The sequence below is a fragment of the Crinia signifera genome, chromosome 4, assembly GCF_055691185.1.
Source record: "Crinia signifera chromosome 4, ASM5569118v1, whole genome shotgun sequence".
In the NCBI taxonomy this organism is placed as follows: domain Eukaryota; kingdom Metazoa; phylum Chordata; class Amphibia; order Anura; family Myobatrachidae; genus Crinia; species Crinia signifera.
This window is the reverse complement of record NC_139220.1, coordinates 53,516,146-53,536,669: the sequence shown is the minus strand read 5'-3', so window position 1 is coordinate 53,536,669 and position 20,524 is coordinate 53,516,146. Positions and strand designations below refer to the sequence as shown.

Below are 20,524 nucleotides of genomic sequence, written 5' to 3'. Positions count from 1 at the left end.
GAGCGCTGATCAGTGACGGACGTTACTGACCAACATCTGTGCTCAATTTTTGGCGCAGGAGCTTTTTTTTTTTCTTACACGTGTTAAAGCACTACATACACACTGCATACCCCCCGTGTTGAAATAAAGTTTGTACCCCCCCCTACACTATACACGTGTTGAAACACTACACTTAAAAATAATAAAAATGTCCCAATCATCGCAAAGACTGTTTTCAGCGGAGGAGGCATATGCCCTTCTTGCCTCTGACACTGACACAGCCAGTGAAGTAAGCGATGAATTGGCATTTGTCTTAAGCTCCTCTTCCTCCTCTAGTGATAAGGGACCCCCTCAAAGACGCCCCCGTAGAGCAGCTGAAACCCCCCCCCCAATGATTAATCTCGTATGGACCCCACCACCAGACAATTTTGAGCCCCAGGTTCCTGAGTTTTTGGCCAACCCAGGAATCCAATTTGATAGTACAGGCCTCAAAGAAATTGACTTTTTCAAAGTATTTTTCTCTGATGATTTTATAAATTTAATGGTGGACCAAAGTAATTTATATGCCCAGCAGTTTATTGCCCAAAACCCCACGTCATCATTTGCTAGGTGGACCCCTGTAGATGCAGTAGAGATGATGACGTTTTGGGGTCTGGTGTTACATATGGGCATAGTTAAAAAGCCAGAAATTAGGCAATATTGGAGTACAGATGTTCTGTACAGCACCCCACTTCATCGTATGGCCATGACCCGGACTCGTTTTGGGACAATCCTTAAATTTTTGCATTACAACGATAATGCACAGTGCCCACCCAGAGATGATCCCACCTTTGACCGGCTATTCAAAGTCAGGCCGGTCATTGTTCATTTCAGCGCCAAATTTGCTGAGATGTACATCCCCCAAAAATTCATTTGTGTAGACGAGTCACTTATACATTTTAAAGGAAGGGTTAAATTCCGCCAGTACCTTCCCAATAAGAGGGCAAGGTATGGCATAAAAATGTATAAGCTGTGCGAAAGTACCTCAGGGTACACCCACAGGTTTAGGGTATATGAAGGGAAGGACACATGAATTGAACCGCCATAATGCCCCCCCTCCCTCGTAGGTGTTAGTGGAAAGATTGTCTGGGATTTAGTGCACCCCTTCCTGGATAAGGGTTATCACCTCTATGTGGATAACTTTTACACCAGCATCCCCCTGTTTAAGGCCCTTGGTTCAAGAAGTACAGCAGCTTGCGGTACTGTGCGCAAGAACCAAAGAGGCCTCCCAAAAACGCACGTTGCCCAATTACTGAGAAAGGGTGAAAGCAGGGGAATATGCACCGAAAATATGTTGTTGGTCAAATATAAGGACAAGAGGGATGTCCTTATACTGACAACAATTCACGGAGACAGTACCACCTCCGTCCCTGTACGAGGTACCAGTACCCACACCTCAAAACCTATTTGTATCCTAGTTTACAATAAGTACATGGGCGGAGTGGATCTTTCAGATCAGGTACTGAAGCCGTACAGTGCCCTGCGGAAAACAAAAATATGGTATAAGAAGCTGGCCGTGTATATCATCCAGATGGCACTGTATAACGCTTACGTACTATTCCGTTCTACCAGCCAGACGGGGACATTTATGCACTTTCAAGAGGAAGTCATAAAGGGCCTAATATTTGGGAACCAGCAGGCAGAGGGCCCCAGTACTTCTAGTACTGGCCCCAGTACTTCTAGTACTGGCCCCCGTATTGTATCAGGGCAGCATTTTCCTAACGAAATCCCCTCCACTGGAAAAAAGGGCAGGACACAAAAAAGGTGCAAAGTTTGCTATAAAAAGGGAATACGAAAGCAAACTATTTTCCACTGTGAAACTTGCCCCGACAAACCCGGCCTATGTATGAAGGAGTGCTTTAAAATATACCACACATCTATGGATTATTAGGTTCATCATTTCACCGTGCTTCGGGGGTCTTGCTAATGCGACATAGCACCCACCATTCATTCCACCAGAATGTGTGCTGCAAAATCCAAATATCACTCCTTCCCTTCTGAGTCCTGCCATGCACCCAAATGGTATTTTTTGGTCACATATGAGGCATTGACGTACTCGGGAGAAATTGGGGCACAGATTTTGGGGTGCTTTGTCTCCTTCATTCCTTGTGAAAATGAAAAATTTTGAGCCAGAACTGCATTTTTGTGTAAAAAAATGTAATTTTTCATTTTCACAGCCCAGTTGTACCAAAATTGGTGAAACCCCTGGGGGTTTGAAATGTACACTATACCCCTAGAAGAATTCCCTGAGGGGTGTAGTTTGCAAAATGGGGTCACTTGTGGGGGGGTTTCACTGTATTGGTGCTTCGGGGGTCTTGCTAATGCGACATAGCACCAACCATTCATTCCACCAGAATCTGTGCTGCAAAATCCAAATATCACTCCTTCCCTTCTGAGTCCTGCCATGCACCCAAATGGTATTTTTTGGTCACATATGAGGCATTGCCGTACTCAGGAGAAATTGGGGCACAGATTTTGGGGTGCTTTGTCTCCTTCATTCCTTGTGAAAATGAAAAATTTTGAACCAGAACTGCATTTTTGTGTAAAAAAATGTAATTTTTCATTTTCACATCCCAGTTGTACCAAAATTGGTGAAACCCCTGGGGGTTTGAAATGTACACTATACCCCTAGATGAATTCCCTGAGGGGTGTAGTTTGCAAAATGGGGTCACTTGTGGGTGGGTTCCACTGTATTGGTGCTTCGGGGGTCTTGCTAATGTGACATAGCACCCACCATTCATTCCACCAGAATGTGTGCTGCAAAATCCAAATATCACTTCTTCCCTTCTGAGTCCTGCCATGCACCCAAATGGTATTTTTTGGTCACATATGAGGCATTGCCGTACTCGGGAGAAATTGGGGCACAGATTTTGGGGTGCTTTGTCTCCTTCATTCCTTGTGAAAATGAAAAATTTTGAGCCAGAACTGCATTTTTGTGTAAAAAAATGTAATTTTTCATTTTCACAGCCCAGTTGTACCAAAATTGGTGAAACCCCTGGGGGTTTGAAATGTACACTATACCCCTAGATGAATTCCCTGAGGGGTGTAGTTTGCAAAATGGGGTCACTTGTGGGGGGGTTCCACTGTATTGGTGCTTCGGGGGTCTTGCTAATGCGACATAGCACCCACCATTCATTCCACCAGAATGTGTGCTGCAAAATCCAAATATCACTCCTTCCCTTCTGAGTCCTGCCATGCACCCAAATGGTATTTTTTGGTCACATATGAGGCATTGCCGTACTCGGGAGAAATTGGGGCACAGAGTTTGGGGTGCTTTGTCTCTCTAATTCCTTGTGAAAATTAAAAATTTTGAGCCAGAACTGCATTTTTGTGTAAAAAAAGTAATTTTTAATTTTCACAGCCCAGTTGTACCAAAATTGGTGAAACCCCTGGGGGTTTGAAATGTACACTTTACCCCTAGATGAATTCCCTGAGGGGTGTAGTTTGCAAAATGGGGTCACTTGTGGGGGGTTCCTAACTTTTAGCATCTTATGGTGCCTAGAAACGTACATGGTGCCTAAAAAATAATCTCATAAAAAGGAGGCTCCAAAATCAAGTAGGTGCTCCTTCTATTATGAAGCCTGTGGTTTGGTCAACGTGCACACTAGGGCCACATATATGATATTTATGAAAACAAAAGAATTGGGGGAATCAATGTTTAGTCACATTTCTCTAGTAAAATCTACTGTGTTCCTTAGAAAAATGTATTAAAATTGAAAATCTGCAAAAAAAATGAAATTTTGAAATATCACCTACACTTTGTTTTAATTCCTGTGAAACACCTAAAGGGTTAAAAAACTTCCAAAATGCTGTTTTGAATACTGTGAGGGGTGCAGTTTTTGAAATGGCATCATTTATGGGGGTGTCTCACATACAAGTCCCTCAAAGTCACATCAGAACTGAACTGGTCCCTAAAAAAATCAGTGTTTGAAATTTTCTTGAAAAATTGAGAATTTTCTATTCATATTTTAAGCCTCCTAGTGTCCAAAAAAATTAAAAGGAGGTTGAAATAATGATGGAAACATAAAGTATACATATGGTCTATGTTAGTTATTAACTATTTTGAGTGGTATGATTATTTGTCTCACAAGCAGAAAATTTAACATTTTGCAAATTGCAAAATTTTCAATTTTTTTACGACATTTTGGTATTTTTCACAAAAAAACACAGACTGTATCGACCAAAATTTACCACTAACTTGAAGTACAATGTGTCACGAGAAAACAATCTCAAAATCACTGGGATAAGTAAAAGCAAAAAAAAGTTATCCCCACTTAAGTGATACATGTCAGATTTGAAAAAAAGGGCTCTGTCAGGAAGACAAAAACAGGCTGCGTCGGTAAGGGGTTAAAATAGACAACAGATCAATAAATGATGCACTTTTTGTAAAGTCTTTACTTATACCCCTTTAATGTAACTTTTTTTTTTTTTAATGTTTTGGTTGACTTAATAATGTTACATTATCATTGTAACAACATTAATGCTACTATTAATGATTAAAAGGCAAATCTTCTTTTATATACATATGGTACAACATTATAGCTACTCATCCATTTTTAATGTTTCTTCTGTTTCTATTTGGTTAGCAAAACAAGCATCAAGTAAAATGTGCCAGATATCCAATCTGTACATGCATTATACACAACATGATGGCAGTACACTAAGGGCAAGTTCCCTCACTTGCCAAAGATTATAGCATTATGCATCCCACTAATTGGAATCTGAGTCATATGAATCAAAGGTTAACAATGACCGCATGGAATATACAGTATAGCTACCATTTGCCTGGAAGTTTGGGAAAGAAATAAAAATAAATCAATTAAAAAAAATTAACTTAGTTGGAACTATTTTACTGAATACAACTGTACTTTCTAGACTATAAAGTGTATTTCCATAGGAATTGATGTAAAATGTAACTGTCATAGGCTTGATCTTGTTCAAAAGTGCAGGTCTGGGTAATGTGAGATAGATCTTAGTAATGTGGGGGTTGACATATCAAGCAGTGCAGAAGTGGACCAGTGGATAAGTTGCCGATAGCTACCAATTAAATTCTACCTATCATTTTATATAAAGTATGATACATCAAAGCTAATTAGTTGCTGTGGACAACTTCTCCATTGGACCATTTGTCTTTTCACTGCTTGATACTTCAACTACATACACTAGTTACATAATTGTTGAGCTTGAAAAAAGTCCATCAAGTTCAACCTACTGTATAAGATCTCCTGACCCTGATCTCCTGACCCAGATAAGATTTAAATGACCTGAATAAGGTTATTGCCTATCTATAATATATAATAATCCAGAACGACAAGAAATGGTTATCCCATTAACTGCTGAGTTCTGTACAGTTCCTTATGAATAATGGTTATAACCCTGTATACGTTTTTTTGTCCTAGAAATTTGTCTAACCCTTTTGTAAACATATCCATTGAGTCTGCCATCAAAACCCTCTTTGTCAGAGTATTCCATAACTTAACTGCCTTTACTGTGAAGAAACCCTTCCTACAAACCCTACGTATGAAACTTCATCTCCTCTAACCTTAACGGATGACCACGTTACCTACAGTACATACAGTCCTCATGGTAAACAGATCACCGGATAGTTCTCTGTATTGACCCTTAATATATGTATATATATATATATATATGAATCATATCCCCTCTTAACTGCCTCTTTTCTAACGTAAACATAACTAGCTTAGCGAACCTTTCCTCAAAGTCCAATGACTCCATACCCTTTTTTAATTTTAAGTTTCAATATGTCTTTTTTTATGAGGTGGTGACCAGAACTGTGTAACATATTCCAGAGGAGGACATAAAAGTGATTTGTACAGTGGCAAGAGTACACATTTTTATGCAAGCTAATACATTGTTGGCCTTTTCTGCTCCTTGACATTCAGCACTGCAGTTGAGTCTATTGTCTATAAACACCCCCAAATCTTTCTTCATTAATGATTCTCCTAGAATTTACCCATTTAAGCAATATATTGCTTGCTTGTTTCTTGTCACAAAATGCATAACCTTACATTTATCAATATTAAACCTTATTTTCCAATTTCCCGCACAACCCTTTAAGTCACTCTGTAGAGAGGCTACATCCTGGTCTGATTTAATTACCTTACACAGTTTAGTGTCATCTTTGCTCTTTAAACATTTCCTAGTTTATTAATAAAAATATTTAAAGAAGGAGTGGCCCCAGTACCACACTGTGTGGTACTCCACTTACATTTTAAACCATTAAGAAAAAGATTAATTTACCACAACTCTCTGTTCCCTGTTCTTCAGCCAATTGTTAACCCAAGTGCAGAAGTTCTCTAAGCCCAGTTTCCCAATTTATGCTGATCAACCTCATGTGAGGCAGTGCAACAAAGGCCTTAGCAAAATCTAAGTATACCACATCTAGGGGGTTATTCTAGTTCACTCTTTCTGACAAAATCCTTCTTAGATGGACAAAACCATGTGCACTGCAGGTGGAGCAGATGTGACATGTGCAGAGAGAATTAGATTTGGGTGGGGTTTTACTTCAAAGTAAGATCTATATTGTAGTGTAAAAATAAAGCAGCCAGTATTTACCCTGCACAGAAACAAAATAACTCACCCAAATCAAATTCTCTCTGCACATTTTACATCTGCCCCCCCCTGCAGTGCACATGGTTTTGTCCATCTAAGAAGGAATTTGTCAGAAAGAGTGAACTAGAATAACCCCCCTACTGCATTGCTCAGGTCTAGTTTTCCTCTCACTTCCTTACAGAAGCTGAATGAGTTAGTTTGACATGACCTATCCCTAAGGAATCCATGTTGGTTCCCACTAATAATCTTATTGACCCTAAAGTAATACTGAATTCTATCCCTTAGAATACCCTGCAGTACTTTCCCCACTATTGATACTAGACCTATGGGTCTATAATTTCCTATATGTGTTTTCTTACCCTTTTTAAATAAAGGCACTAAGTCAGCATTTTGCCAATATCTAGGCACCGAGCCTGATAAAATAGAATAATTGAAAAAGAGAAAACTACATATTCTCAAAATACATATTTGTGTGGGACAGACAGAGGTACACTTTTTTTAATTTAGCACTACGTAAATCTGAAAAGAGGCTACAGATGTACAATTTACAATAGTGCATAAAGCTTAACGGAAGCTTAACCTGTGAGAAAGAAATGGGTTTGTGGGTAGAAGAACCCTGAAATGAGTTGGAAACTCAATATCATGAAACAAAAGTTTCTCTGGCATGTTTCTCATATCACAGCATTAAGGTTATTAGGAAAGACATCAAGAGACTGAACCTCCAAAATAGATGGCAGCACAATAATTTGAAATGACTTTTAGAACATAAATTTAAATGTAAAAAAAATAACTTTTATTTAGTTAAATGGTTCCATTAGTCAATAACTACTTTAGGAAAAGCCAAATCGTTTATTGCATTAGATATGACCAATGAATTTTGGCAAATGCTCTTAACAAAAAGAAAACCAAAATCTACACTGCTCAAAAAATAAAGGGCACACTTAAACAACACAATGTAACTCCATTATTTCATTCATTCAGATCTAGGATGTGTTATGTTAGTGTTCCCTTTATTTTTTGAGCAGTGTATTTTATTATACTGCAAAATGATAATTAATACTTAGATTTTGGTTCGAGTTATCTTGTGCATTGGTTTTCAGATGCTTATTGTCACTCTTTGATGCTCATGCCTCAAAATATACTATTTATATATATTGAGATGACATCTTTCAGAGGGAAGACTAGGAAACTCATTACAAAAAAAAGAACTAAAAGTAGTTTTGAGAGAAGAATGTAAAACATATATGATTGTGACTCAAAATAAATGTGCAATTGGTTTAATACTGTGCTCTCCAACCTCAGTCCTCAAGCCACAATGACAGTCCCAACTTTAGTGAAACCCATGCTTAAGCACAGATGACTACATTAAAAAAGCTGAGGTACTAAGTGAGTCACTTGTGCTCAAGTATGTTTATCCTTTAAAGTTGTACTGTAATTGTAACTTTTTGGACCATGGTTGGTGTCATGATAGGGGTTTTGGGTTATTGCAGTAAACCAGTGCTGAATACCTGACACACAGGAAATCTGGATCTGAGGACTCTGGGATATTACTAGAGCTTGAGTCCGAGAATGCCAGAATAACTTTGCATGCTGGATCTAGGAGTACTGAATAAATGAAGGATACCTACTTGGGTAAATGGAAATAATAACTTGGTGATGGACCGCTGGCACTTGTGTAGGAATTGTGAACTGTAACTGGTTAAATAATTCCTAGCCACTGTAGGAGGACTGGGAGAGTGCTCTACAGGAGCTGGTGTAAAAGCTGGAACTGGAGTGGCTGGTGCAAGCTGTCATGGCTGAAGGAGGTTGAGGATCCCCCTCTGACAGCAGTCTCGGAGCGGGCTGCGATGGTGGTGCTTGAAGCTTGGTGGGTAGTATGTAGGACCTACGTATAAAATCTCAGGCCGTGAGTATTGAATGAACTCCTTGACGCAGGCGTGGAGTCTAACTGCCGAGCTGTCTTCGCCAGGTACCCCCGCAAGAGGGTTTGAATTTTGCTGGCTCCTCGCTAGGAGAACTCACTGGTGGTAGGAGAATAACTGAACGGATAACTGGAGGTAGGTCAGGACATAAAGGCTTGAGGGATAGGTGATAATAATGAAGAATGGAACTGGCCAACTTGGCGTGGAGACTCCGGGATAGATAATGGATAACTCAAAAGGCCGACTTCGCTTCAGGAGAAGGGAACTTAAACAGCAGGATAACTTAAAGGACCAGCAGCGGTATGGGTATAACGAACTGAAATGGCCTACTTGGCTTCAGAAAATGGAGCAGGAAAACTTAAATGACCAACTTGGTTGACGGAGTACTGGTACTGGTGGAGACGGGAACCACAGGGTTCAGCAGGAGCAAGGTTCAGGGTTAAATGCTGAGGCACTGGAACAGCCTTTCCACACAGGCGCTCTGGAGGTAGCTGCAGAGCTGTCTCCTTGCATTTGAGAAGCCGCTGATGACTGGCAGAGGCTGGGAAGCAGCAGGTGGCTGGGTACCCACTGGGATACTGGAGACCAGGAAGCTGCTGAATGGGTGCGGGCGGAAACAGAATCACGGGATGCGTCAGGAGAGCTGCTGAAGGCTGGGTAACAGAGCGAGATAGCGACGTTGCTCAGAGCAGCTTTTGTCTCCTTGAGCCAGGCTTTTAAATCTATTGCCTTTCCATGATTGGATGAATGCTCCTGAAGTTGCCTGTAATATCAGTTATGGATTCTGGAGCGAATGCCAACAAGGTAGAATGATTACTGAGAGTGTTACTGCAGGAAAGTAGTGCAAACCCAATGATGCTGCATAACTAGCAATCAGGCACTTGAGAGGTTAATAACTTAGCTGGTTAGTATCCTCTGTAGCAAGCTGGAATACCACAGGTGCACAATTAGAGCTGAAGCCAGGGCCAATGCTAACCGCTCAGCAAATGATGCGGTGCAGGGAGGCGTCGGGCAGGAGAGGCGCCTTCCCTCTGCTCCCTGCTTGCTACTGTGTGCTGCCTGCCATTGCGCCTGTAACACTGCCTGATAGGCAGCAGCAACGCCGACAGTGAAACCACTCAGTCCAGCAGCTGATCTCCTGTCCCTCCCTCCCAGCAGCACAGTCGCAAAAGGGTTTCTGGATCTCCGTCCAGTCAGTGACCGCACAGGCTGGCAGTTGCAACCCCTCAGCTATACATTTACTGACCCTTCCTATACATGAAGGGAAGACACTCGTCTCTTCTCCTCCTGCACTCCGATTACTAAGCCCTCCCCCTTCTACATGCTGATGCACGGGAGCTGCTGCTAGACCATCACTACACCAAAAGTTTAACCTCTCATACCCTGGATTTCTACAGTGAGGTGTAAGTGTGTGTGTGTGTGTTTTTTTTTTTAACCAGAGCTATATATATATAGAAAGCCTGAAGAAAATACCCACGTATTGAAACGTTGCTCGAAAAAAAGTCTTTTGCACTATCTATATGGTCTGGAGTGCCACGTCATTTTGCCATCTACATCTACCCCTGGACGAAGGCACCTGCAAAGTTGAGTATTCTTGGAGGTGTGCCCGGCGATACAAGAAAAGTCTATATATATATATATATATATATATATATATATATATATATATACATACAGCATTGTCTCTGTGTGTGTCATACTGTGTGTCTGTATATATATTTATTTATTGGGCTAGTTTTTGGGGAGGATCTGCACTCATGCATTAGAAAACACTCTGGTGCTCAGGATGGGTGCCGGACGGGGTCCCGATAGTCGGAATCCCGACAGGCATTCACCCGACGTCGGGATCCCGACTGTCAAAACACCGACAGCCGGGTTCCCGACGGCCTTCGGCTATTTTCCCTCGTGGGGGTCCACGGCCCCCATAAAGGGAGAATAGAATAGGTGGCGAGCGTAGCGAGCCACCATGCCCGCAGCATGACGAGTGCAGCAAGCCCGCAAGGGGCTTCGTTGTGCTTGCCATGCTGTCTGGGTCTGGCCAGTCAGGATCCCGACGTCGGGATAATGACTGTCGGGATCCCGACTGTCGGACCCCTATACCACACCCCTCAGGATTGTAGATGGATGTGCATATACCGTAAGTAGTGGCACTCAGAGACTTGTACAGTTCAAATATTTTTTATCCAAGCGTGCAAGAGTCCCAACTTTTCGGGGTCTATAAAACCCCTTTGTCAAGGTGCAAAAACACGTTTTATAACACACACACACAATACTGTGCACTATATACCACGAAACATTGGACCTTATGTTTGGATAAAAAACATTTGAACTTTACAATATAAACCCTGGCAATGCACATGTAACCCCTGGCAATTAGTATGTAATCCCAGGCAGCGACCACGCAACTCTTTGCACTGTGCATGTAACTCCTGGCAACCATCATGTAGATAGGTGACACTTATGGGGGCATAATATGTAATAGGCATTACAGTTGTGGCATAATGTGTAATAGGCATTACAGGCCCTCATTCTGATTCAGGGTATAACATGCGCATGTGCAGCTCCCCTTTGCAAACGGTTTCGGGTACTTGCATAGTCGCCGAGCCGTTCGCAAAGATCGGGCAGGCAGGGGGCGGCAGGGATATACCTTTCTTCGCTGTGGGGTTTGCCACCAATTCCTTTTCTGGCACTGGGCACCAAAATGTCTAGATACAGCGTTGCTGTTACTGGGCACATTTTAAGTATCAGTGGAACTACTACTGTGGGCATTATACACTCTTTTTTTCAATGTGCGCCTTCGGCAAGCATTGTGTCTTTGTAAAGTATGGGAGGGCGCAAATTTATAGTTTGCAGGAGGGCGCCGAACACCCTAGCACCGGCCCTGGCTGAAGCATTGCAGAGCAAGTCAGATGCAGTCCAAATGAAGCCAGGCTGGGGAGTTCTCAGAACACTGCAACTGGACCTGCAAAATAATTCAGGTTCATGACAGTTGGGAATTTCTAGTTTAGGAAAAACTCGGGTACTTATGTAATATCTGGGCTCCCGTTTTTCTTATGAGACCGCGGGCGCTCGCCACGCTTCGGCACGGTGGCTCGCTGCGCTCGCCACACTATATAAAATCAACTCCATGCGTAGTTGGATAGTAGGGGTATGAAAAAATGGGGTGCATTTAACATGGGAGCCCAGATAATACATAAGTACCAAAGCTTGTCATAGCTTTGTAATAGCCACAACTAGACAAATCTAGTTGTGTATGGAAATGTTCCTGACTTAAAAACATCAAACAAGTAAGAGCATTTTTGAATTTGGAATGTTGCTAACAAAAATGAATTCCAAGCATTGCAGATAAGTATTTCTCCTAAAATATTATAAACTGGACTTGTGAGACACAGGACACCTAGAAAACGTAAAAAGTACTCTAAATGTATTCCGCATTCCCCTGCAACCTCCTCCCCATTGGAGAAATGGATGCTATGGCATGAGAAAATGACATCATAGCCAGCGTTCCTCCCTCGTCCTCATGTTACATGACTAGTATAGCCTCAATGTTTTATTAGGTTTTATATCAACTAATATGCTCTACTGCTAGACCTACGTCTGTTTGGATGTATTTGATGTATTACATTTTCTTCTACCTATTTGATTATATGTATGTATAATTGATTCATGTGCTTCATATATGTCTATAGCCCATGTTTCTGGTTCTGTAAACCCCCCCCCCCCAAAAAAAAAAAAAAAACTGATAATGACATTCTCAATAAAAAATTTTGATGGAAAAAAAAAGTACTCTAAAGCTGGGTACACATATATACAATCGTCGGGCCGTTCTTCCAATCTGGGGGCAAACGGCCGTTCGATTGTATAGGTGTGTACGCTGTCCCAATTGCTGCTGTGCGACCGATAAACGGCCAAAAACGCTCTTGGCCGTCCACGGTCGGTCGGTCGAAGGTTCTTTGCTGCTTAATATTTCATCCGACAGGACGGCTCCATATCGGAACAAAAGTGAAGTGTGTACGCACGTTCGATCGATATGCTTGACAGTTTGACAAAGCACGGTGGTATGCTGCATTATGAGAGACCCTGTAACCCTTTGCCTGCTGTTTTAACTAATGTGTTTTAATGCCTCACTGCTCAACACTTTAGAGGCATCACTTTAAGACATTAATCAATGTTGAAGTTTTAATAGAGTGGGCTGGAAGCTCTTTTCTGGGCACCATAACACACTATTAAAACTTCAACATTGATTAATGTCTTAAAGTGATGCGTCTAAAGTGTTGAGCAGTGAGGCATTAAACACACATTAAGTTAAAACAGCAGGCAAAGGGTTACAGGGTCTCTCATATACTTCTTCTTGCGATTGTTTGGACGGGAGTACATCGGACGTCGCAAGTAAAATTGTACATATGTGTACGCGCAGAACGGTCGTATGTTTTGGACGGCCGAACGTGTATTCGGTCGATCGAACGGTCGCAAGAAAAAGGAAATTGTACATATGTGTACCCAGCTTAACTTAGTAGAAACTTGGCAATGAAAACAAAAACACACTGTAGGCACGGTGTTTATAGTAATAACCGTTCATGGACAGAAAAGTTATAAAATCCAAAGCTCCACCACCTAAAATGCAAACATAGAAAGGCCACTGTCCTGAGGCTTTAAAATTCTGGCATGTCCTATTTGTCGTTAAAGTATTTTTGGATTTTAGGTGGACTGTATTTTCCATTTTGTTTCCCTATCAGAATACAATCTTGCGTGAATACGTGAAAACCCCTAAAGAACTCAGCAATGTGATACTCTTCATTTCAATTTTGTGTAAATGAGCTTTAAAAAGCTTCAGGATATTTTTTTTTTGCATTCCCATGACTCTGAGCAGTGTCATCACTTATGCATTAAGCCACATGCTGACATTTCAAATAAGTAAACTTGGTGCTAGTTCAATCAGAGTGCGGTATTCTAGATCTTGCTAATTCTAACAGCTTCCATATTCTAGCATTGTTTCCATCGCTGTTAGACCACTGGCCAGCTGGCTGTGTCACAAGCTTGCTCTGGTAGAGCTGTGTAATGACATTTTTTGCTGCATGTATAATTAGTTTATTCAGTGCAGCACAGATGCTCTTTGTCTTCCCAAATGATATTGTCTATGTTTCAATATTATTAGCCAACTGCATGCTGCTCAAAAGATCTTTGTGAATCTCCATACAGTATCTCTACAGCATCATGGAAAAGAAACTGGCAGTAGAGCAAAGTTATAGCATAACTCTCAACTTGCTTTATTTTTGCTGGACCGGCAGTGTCCCGCGGTGGGGGGGGGGGGGGGGGGGAGTGGGAATTCCCTCTTATACTCGCTCCTTTACTGAGCAGAGCAGCAATAAACAGACACTGTGTGTATGGGCCAGCAGCTCACAAAGCTACTGGCCATGCCCCCCATAGTGGCAAAAGTGGGGCCACACCTTCGTGATCAGTAGACCATGCCCCCACATTTGGGCATAAGTCCCGACTTGGACAGCTCAAATGTTGGGCGGTATGGTAATAGTGTAAAGTGGTGTAACTAGAAATTTCAGTTGCCGGTGCAATCTGAGCCACTCATACATCATCTATAGTAAAAAGATGATATAAAGAGTTTATGCACTGCCCTTTCACTTATTACAACATAGCATTTTTCATAAACTGCAAAATACGTTTGACGTTGATCAGTGGCGTTATTAATGGATAAGCATATGGGACAAATTGTCAATACAGCAATAGAAATGAACAATGGTATAAAATCTTCCTAATGAGCTATTTGAAGGTATATCATGGGCTAAGTAAATATTGAGGAAAGTAGGGATGTCACATAAGAATGTTTGGTCATACCTTCTAACATTACAGGTCCTTGAACAAGGGCAGGGGGCATATCTAGTGAACATCACAATTAAAATATGACTGCCCCCTCCCCCCAGAGGATGTCTAATAGGGCATATATAGCCAATAAAAGTGCTAGGAGACGTCACACCCCAGTGCAAACATCTGTTCCTTTACTTAACACATTATTGGTAGGTACTGCACACACCCAACACGTGTTCACTGCCTTTTTTATTGGAGAAAGCCGTCTTAATTGGAAGGGTGAGGCATATCCCTATACTTTGGATGGTCCCACCTAATTTAGAGCAGCTAGGAGGTATTATTTGGCTTTTTAACAAATAGCATCCAAAAAAAAAAAACAGCACACAGTACAAAATAAGGTAATAGTAAAACAATTGAACCTTTTACACTGGAAAATCTTCAACCTGGAGCTCACAATCAGGCTCCTTATTTCTACATACACCTTGTAATACATTGTCCCCTTTATAATGGGTCATGGAGTAATGTACAGATACGGTACTGTATATCTGAAAGTTACTGAAGGAGTGAGACAATAATACCGATCAGCACTCATACAGTAAGACTGTAGAAGCCAGCTTGTCTGGCTGAAAACAGCATAAACTCACCTGGCTATTGGCAGGAATCCTTAGCTCACACACTTGATCTAGGCCCGGGGGTTCGGCTTATCTTGATTGACGGGTTGGCTGATTTGAATGACGGTTCAGGATAGGCTGGTTGAGGTCAGACAATTTATTAGCCTGTGTTACAGATCTATTATATTGCATATTCTTCTCTATCTATTCTTTCCCTTATCACTCCATTTCTTTCTACTCTTACTGTGTTCTAAAATCCTATACTTTAATATCTTCCCTGCTTGCTCTAATTTTTCTATAGTGATTTTGTGCTGTGGATAGCAGACTATGTCCCCTAGGCCTAGGCGCGCTGCGGGGGCTCCCGCGAGGTATGCGGCGCTAGGGGAACAGAGAGTGGCTGTTAGGGCCAGGGCTAAGCCTCCCTGTAGGGGCGACGAGCGGGGGCTATCCCCCTCTCCTCGTCGGAGGGCTGCCGGAGCGCAGGCGGGACCGCCCGCTCCGGCGGTTACTAGGGCTATGGCGGCGCGTACTAGCGGTGCTGCCGGAGGTACAAGAAAAATGCCTCCGGCTAGCCGCAAGTATCAGACGGGCACACGGAGGCGTCAGGCGGGCGCACGAGCGGCGGGGACTGGAACGTCAGAGCCGGCGTCTGTCCCCGCCGAGTCCAACGCAGGCATTCGGCGGAGCTCAGGCACTAGGCCTGAAGCATCCGCCGCAGGAGCAGTGAGGAGGGATGCGGGCACCGGGAGTCATTCCGGGCCCGCATCCACAGTAAATAAAGAAAGGGGAGCGAGGGCGCGGCGCAACGGTCGGGGGACCGGAGCGCATACAAAAACAAAAAAGGGGGGTGCAGTGCCTAGGAGCACTGGCCGCGTAATGGCTGCCAGGGGAGGAGAAGGCAGCAGGGGTTGTACAGCTCACCTTGCTGAGGGTGTTGCAGGCACTTCTGTGCCTGGAGCGCCCTCTGCTGTAAGAGGAAGGAATGGCAGGAGGCCACAGGCAAAAGGGAAAGGAGTAAATATGAGTGCAGCGCCATCTGGTGGAGTTAGGCCTGATAGCAACCCCAAGGGACAATTCATGGAGGATATGAGGCATAAGCTCACTGAGGCCGAATTTGCCATGCTCAAATCGGCCGTAGCTATGTGGCGGGATAATAGTGAGGGTTCCGCTGACTCTGGGTCCACGGGCAGCGAATCAGGTGAAGCGGGTTCGCTGAGCAGCGAATCCGATCCGCAAGAGCAAGGCTCCTTTGCTGGTTCAAATGAAGAAGGTGGGGGTAATGAAAGGGGCCAACAAAGTGATTCAGAAACGAATCCGGTAGAGGGGGTTAGAAATTCTAACGCCAGATCTAGACGGGCAGCGAGGAGGAGGTTGGTCGCAGAGAAGGCTAAAGAGAGTGATAGGGTCCCACAAGGGGCCCGACGGCAACCGGGTCGCTCATATGCGGACGCGGTGACAGGGAGGAACACAGATGGTAACACGGTGTCATTGGACGCATCGGCGCTTACATCTATATGCGCCGCAGTGGTGTCGGCAGTGGCTCCCCTGTTAAACACCGGGCCAGGTGGGCAGGGGAACAATGCTCCATCGGCGACTGTGGAGTCAGTATCTGACATCATAGCCAAAGCAATAGCTCCGACTATTACTGCAGCGCGAGGGGGAAACGCCATTGCCCCAGCAGAAAGGGTATCACCGAATTTTTCAACTGTGATGGGGGTTGTTACTGAACCTCTATTGACAGGTCGAGAATCCGCGGAGCAAGCCATGGAAGGACCATCGTCAAGTCGAGGAGGAGATGAACGTAGAAGAAGGAGGGCGGCATCATCTGATACTGGTGAGTCCACGAATGATCCTGACTGGACAAATGACGATAATGCTGGGGCTAGCAGTGGTGGGTCTGAGGATTCATCTGTAGAGAAAAAAGCTAGGCGAAAAAGATCTGCAAAGTCTCGTAAAAGACGGTGCAGAAATGAAACCTCAGATTCTTCGTTGGCATCAACGTCTTCCGAAGATAAGTCATCTTCGGACGGCGTCGCGAGGAGACGAAGGCGGAAGAGGCGTAGGGAATATAGGTCCCATAGCTCCGGGTCCTCCAATGTATCGGTTGAGTCTGATGCAGTGCGCGAACACCGCTGTCAAGCGGGGTTTGCGCCCTAGGGCTAGGGATAGGATCAGAAAAGGGCGCTATGTAGATATCTTTGCTTTAACAAGCAAAGACAGGCGGGCCCTTCTAGCCGCAAGGAAGAAAGGACCCGCTAGCGAGGATGCCTTTCGCACTTATAATAACTGGGTAAGAGGCATACTTATTTTTGCGGCCTGTTATTTAGAGACACATCCAGATGAATATGTGAACCTGGTGAGATACCAGTTCCTTATTCATAAACTCTACACCTCTTACGTCGGTCCCGGTTGGCGGGTCTATGACGAAGAGTTTAGGAGGAAGCAGCATGGCCGGGAGGTGTACGATTTTGGTAAGAAAGACGTAGAGTTATACGGCGAAGTTGCCGAATCAGCTACACCTATTAGGGCCCCTGAGAATAAGGGGTGGGTAAGACAGTATGGGAACAGGCCTTACAATAATATTAATAAGGGAAGTAATACGAAGCATGGCCATGGTAGGTGCTATTCATTTAATAATGGGCAATGCAGCCTGGGAAATCGGTGTCGTTTTCGGCACCTTTGTATCAGATGCGGAGGTCCACACGCAATCAAGGATTGCACAAAACCACCAACTGGTGGGGGAGGTGGGGCTCAGTCCACGGCAAAACAAAGCCGCGGTCCAGCGGCACCTGTCGTTGGATAGAGCCCTAACTCCAATAGTATTGGTCAGGATGTTACCATGGCTGGAACGGTATCCGGACAGAGATGGAGCAAGATTTTTGCAGTCCGGATTTTCAGAAGGTTTTCAATTACCTGTTTCCGCTCCAATTAGTACGGGAACTAAGGGAAACTTACGCTCCGCCATGGAGCATCCTGACATAATATCACAAAAAGTTGAAGCCGAGGTAAAACTAGGTCGCATGGCAGGCCCGTTTTCAACACCACCAGTGGAGGGACTAATTTTGTCCCCTATTGGGGTGGTTCCCAAAAAAGTTAAAGGGAAGTTCAGGCTGATTCAGCATCTTTCTTGTCCTAGAGGGTCGTCTGTCAATGACGCCATCAATGACGATTTGTGCACAGTTAATTATTGTTTATTTGAGGAGGCTATAGACATCATTCGAAAAATTGGTCCTGGTGCCCTCATGTGCAAATTGGATGTTGAATCAGCTTTTAGACTATTACCTTTACATAAGAACGCATTTCAGTACATGGGATTTAAATTGAATGGGGGTTTTTACATAGATAAATGTTTGCCCATGGGTTGCTCCATTTCATGTGCTTATTTTGAGCGCTTTAGCACATTTTTGCAGTGGTGCCTGCAGGAAGTGTCGGGAGCTGACAGCATTACTCATTATTTGGATGACTTTCTTTTAGTGGGTCCTCCAAATTCTGACCTGTGCCTTAGGTTACTAGAAGCAGCGCTTGATTTATTTAGAGATTTCGGGGTTCCCGTGGCAGGGGAAAAAAACGAGGGACCTACTACTGATTTGGTGTACCTCGGAATTGAAATTGATTCCGAGCTAGGGCTGTGTAAGCTTCCTCTAGATAAAGTACGCCGGTTACATGACGAAATACGTTATGCCATCGCGGCTGCTAAGTTAACACTTAGACAGGCTCAATCTTTATTGGGCCTGTTTAATTTCGCATGTAGAGTTATACCCATGGGCAAAATATTTTGTAGAAAACTTCAGAGAGCGACCGTCGGGATTCGCAAACCCCACCATTTTCTACGTCTATCTTCAGAAATGAAGAGGGATCTGAAAGTGTGGGAAATATTTCTGGATAATTTCAACGGCATATGCATATGGCAAGCTCCAGCCGTTGCAAATGCAGAGTTGGAATTATATACAGATGCCGCAGGATCTTCCGGATTCGGCGCATTTTATGCGGGACGTTGGTGCGCAGAGGCCTGGCCCGAATCTTGGGCACGAGACGGCATGACCAAGAATATGCTATTATTGGAAATATTTCCAATAATGGTCGCCTTAGAGCTCTGGGGCGCAGAATTGGGAAACAGGGAGGTTGTCTTTTGGTGTGATAACCTAGGGGTGGTCCAATCCATTACACAACTAAGGTCAACCTCTCTCCCAGTTTTGCGTATTTTAGCACGGATGGTGATGATGTGCTTGGCGAACAACATTACGTTGCGAGCCAAGCACGTCCCAGGCGTTCTTAATGAAGTAGCGGATGCATTGTCCCGTTTCGAATGGGTAAGATTCAGGCAACTTGTGCCTTTAGCCCAGAAGTATGGTGAACAATGTCCATCTTTTTTATGGCAGGTGCCTCTGGAGGGGTAGAGGAGCTGGCCCTGCGGTCGCTAGCGCCAGCTACATTTAGAGCTTATCTGGCCTCATGGGAGTGCTGGAGCGAGTTCATGCTTGAGCAGGGTGGCACAGGTAAGAGCTCTAAGTGCCTTATTAATGCCTATGTATGGAACCTGTACACGGAGGGTAAGTCCAGAAGTTTTGTTGGACGCTCTCTGGCAGGCATATCATTCTTTTTGCGTCTTGGTGGGAAGAGAGACATCACCAAGTCTTTCATGCTTTCCAGGATGCTAAAGGGATGGGCCAGAGCCAGGCCGGTTTTGCCCGACAGGCGACGGCCGATTGATGCCGGCCTGTTGCGTCGAATCTCGAGGTCCCTAAGAGTAATTTGCTCGAACGATTACGAGGTTCGACTTTTCAGGCTGGCCTTTGCCATGGCTTTCCATGGGGCGTTCAGAGTAGGCGAACTGGTGTCCGCAACCAGGGCATCTCCCTCGCCTATGCTGTTCGGCCAGGTCGACGTGCACCACGACGGTTTATGGTGCAAGATACAGCGCTCAAAGACTGATGTAGCGGGCAGGGGGCAGTGGGTCCATTTGGGTCGGAGTGGCGACCGCCGGATCTGTCCGGTGGCGGCGGCCCTGGCTTACGTGGAGTTGCGGCCCCAATTGCCCGGGGCCTGGCTGATGCACATCGACGGGTCCCCCCTTACTAACTTCCAGTTTAGGTCGGTTTTCAGGCGCTGTATATTGCATCAGGGTCTTTCTCCAGCAGACTTTGGGACACACTCTTTCCGTATCGGCGCCGCTTCGGCAGCCGCTGCGGCGGGTTGGTCTCAGGTCGACATACGAGCACTCGGAAGATGGCGGTCTGGTGCATTTAAGCGATACATCAGGCCGACATAGTCCAGTGAGCCCATTTGAGGAGTAGCCGCTCGCCCAAACACGCTTTAGTGTTTGAGGGGCCTTGAGGAATTTTTTGTGTTATCACCAGTCTTAAATTAGGCTCTAGCCAACTGGTGGAAGATTTGTGTTTTTTGCCTCAAGTCAAATCGGGTGACCCACCCCCCCCCCCCCCTCCTTTCCCATAGAATGACAAACAACAGGTATGATTATACATAAGTTAAGTGGGTCAAATAATCAATTAGTTTTTAAATAGATCACCCAAATCACAGTCCTATTAGTTATCAACAATTTAATATAGAACTCCAAAATCA

The 20,524-nt window shown here is 44.1% G+C and overlaps 1 protein-coding gene and 1 long non-coding RNA gene across 7 annotated transcripts in view; one reads left to right on the top strand and one right to left on the bottom strand.

The window, feature by feature from the left end:
• The window catches only part of LOC146074059 (uncharacterized), a 60,463-nt gene extending 51,138 nt beyond the window's left edge, over positions 1 to 9,325 (bottom strand). Inside the window, exon 1 of the long non-coding RNA XR_014473355.1 lies at positions 8,220 to 9,325. This is a non-coding gene — a long non-coding RNA (uncharacterized LOC146074059). The remainder of the gene's footprint in view (positions 1 to 8,219) is intronic.
• Positions 1 to 20,524, top strand: part of KCNIP1 (potassium voltage-gated channel interacting protein 1) — a 685,047-nt gene that overhangs the window by 550,535 nt on the left and 113,988 nt on the right. The window lies entirely within an intron of this gene.